We start from the raw sequence: 3,042 nt of genomic DNA, 5'->3' as shown, positions 1-3,042 counted from the left end.
CACTGGGTCAGGAACATCTCCTAGGTAAGGAAATGGCAACTCACACCAGTATTCTTGCCTGGAGAATCACATGGACAGAAGAGCCTGGCACGGTGCAGTCCATGGGGTCTCAAAACAGTCAGACACGACTGAGCAACTGAGCGCACACACACACACACATTATGACATTAGTTCTATTTTATTTGCCAATTATTGCCTTTTTCACATGTATGATCTCATCCGTGAGATGTTACTTTTTATCATATAACTCTAACAGCTTTATAAAATGGTCATCCATTCAGCAGTAACCATGGGAAGTGTCCATGAACTTAAAATATAAAAACAGAAATGTTTAAAAAGCTAAGAAATATGAAAATGATAATCAGCATGATGAATAAAAACACATTAATGTATATATAGAGAAATTATGTGTCAATACAGTGAATATCTTTGTTATGAATAGAATTATCTGATTTGAATAGGAAGTGAGGCTTTATTTCCCTGTACATAGTCAGGCAAAGAAAAAGCTAATTCTTAAGAGCATTAAAGAGAGGAGACAAGCACCAAATAGAGGCTTAACTAGTTGATATTTATGCTCCTTGGGGACCATAGGTTTCTGGGTGTGACATTATGCTATTGACGTTTAAGCCAGAAAGTATAAGATATAGACACAGTCATTGCAGGGCTGGTTTACCAACAAAATGGATGATAGAAATCAGGGACAAACTATTAAACTTGAATAAGAAACATAAACAAACAAACAAAAAATGATGCACAAAACCAGAAGGTAAACCTATAGAAAGAACAGGATGTGGCTCACAAGCAGAAACATCAAAGCAGAGAGCAGAAGTGAGGAGTGGGTTTGTGCCTCCACAAAGATGATGGAACTTCAGTTTCTTTCTCTGAGACATTGGTTAAAATAATACAGATTTTGCTGAGTGCTCATTCTTCCTATTCCCCTAAATGCCGGACTGGAACACATTTATACTGTCCACAATAGAAGGAGAACATTTTTTGTTTTCCATCAATCCAATTATACTTAAATTCTAACAAAATTAGCAGTTGGCATCTCCTGCTCTTTGCCATCTCGAGTCAGACTTTGTTGCACCATAACTTTTTCATGGCCTGTTTGACTTCTGCAATCCTCAGAATGTAAATCAGGGGGTTGAGCAAAGGTGTCACAATAGTGTAAAACACAGCCACCATCTTGTCCACTGGAAATACAGTTAGAAGGTGAACATATATGTTTATACACAGAACAAAGAATAAGACAATAACAATAATGTGGGAGGTGCATGTGGAAAGGGCTTTCCTTCTTCCTTCTGTGCTACAGTTACTCAAAGAACATAAGATGAAAACATAGGAGATAAGCAGCAACAGGAAACTCACCATGCATATGGTCCCACTGTTAAACACTATGAGTAGGTTGATGACATAAGTATCCACACAAGCTAGTTTCAACAATGGCTGCATATCACAAAAATAGTGATCAATAACACTGGGGCCACAGAAGGGTGCTTTCAAAGCCAAGAGAATCTGTGCTGAAGAATGGATACAAGAGCCCATCCAGGCCAGTTTCACCTGTGTGACACGGACACTCTGGCTCATTATGGCTGTGTATCGCAGGGGCTTGCAAATGGCCACAGCAATCAAAGGACATGAGGACAAGTACCAAGATCTCCATGCACCCAAAGAAGTGAAATGCAAGGATCTGGGTCATGCACTCACTGAAGGAGATGGCTTTCTTCTCAGATACAGAATCTACAATCAACCTAGGGGCAGTGGGTTGTTGGAAAACGGGCATCAGCAAAGGATAAGTAGAAAAAGAAGAAGTACATGGGGCTCTGAAGTGTCTGGCTATATCGTATGGTCATCACAATTAGAAAGTTTGCCAACAGAGTCCCAAGGCACAGAAATAAGAAGGTAACAGATACTGCTTTCTCCTTTAGTAGATTCTGTGTTAACCCAAGCTGAATGAACTCATTCATACTGCTGTTCACCTCCATGGTTGTGGTGAATATAGAACAGACACAGCTGAGAAGTGGTTCATCTGCAAAAAGAAAAAAAAGTTGCAGAAATGGTGACTTGGTAGTTGCAGGGTATTTGGGTGCAGAATTGCAATTTTTAGAGTTCTAATTTCATCAAATGTATAACTTAGTGTTTCTCAAAGTTTTCATACACTATACTCGTTCAGGAATTTTTTTAAGTGTTGACATGCTTTAAACACTGGCATTGATTCAAGGTCTTCTTATGGGTTGCCAATTTTTTTTTGGGGGGGTGGGTAGCAGGGGAAAGCTCTCAAGTGATTGTGCACACTACCATGGTCTGAAAACTAGTGAATTTGCTTTATGATCTTGATCAGATTATTTTAATGTCTTGACGCTCTTTCTTTATATGACAGAGAATCTAACAGATACATTATTAAGCATATGTATATGATACATATATGTGCATATAATTTGTATGCACATCAATTACTGAATAACAATATCCTTACATAACTTAGAAATAATATATTTGGAGATTCTCTGCTGAATGAATACACTTCTTGATTTGGACAACAGTTTCTAGCCATTATTCCTGATCTCTTCAGTATCTTTGTTGGGTTATACTTAAGAAAGAAGCTTATTTTTCCCTCCTTAGGTTCATTGCAGCTATAACTTTACCTTCATTGCCAGTTAGGGAACATGAGATATTTAAGCAAATCATTGAGGCTAGCAATATTTTGGGAAATTGCTATTTATTTGATATAAACCATTACATTTGTTAGATGCATGCTAGTAAATTTCACATTCTGTGGACTCAACCTGTTATTTCACTTTCTATATTTCTGTAGCTTGTGTACTATCCTCTTTCATATCTGATTCCCCTACCACTGTCATCTAGAAGATTGCATTCTTTCAATTTTTATCTCTTTAAAATGTAAGTTTAAAAATTTATTTCAGAAATTCAACATAAAACTATCTCCTTGCTCTCCTTTACTTTTTCCTTATGTACATATATCTATATAATTTCAATCACCTTATATTTTCTGATTTTCCTTTTTTAATTTAAAAGCCTTTT

General features: G+C 36.9%; 1 pseudogene; it reads right to left on the bottom strand.

The window, feature by feature from the left end:
- Nucleotides 1–1,071: 1,071 nt before the first annotated feature.
- On the bottom strand, nt 1,072–1,985 carry LOC133065642 (olfactory receptor 4C11-like; annotated as a pseudogene).
- Nucleotides 1,986–3,042: the final 1,057 nt, after the last annotated feature.

The sequence above is a fragment of the Dama dama genome, chromosome 11 (assembly GCF_033118175.1).
Source record: "Dama dama isolate Ldn47 chromosome 11, ASM3311817v1, whole genome shotgun sequence".
Lineage (NCBI taxonomy): Eukaryota > Metazoa > Chordata > Mammalia > Artiodactyla > Cervidae > Dama > Dama dama.
The sequence above is the reverse complement of the archived record's forward strand: the minus strand, read 5'-3'. Positions and strand labels throughout refer to the sequence as shown.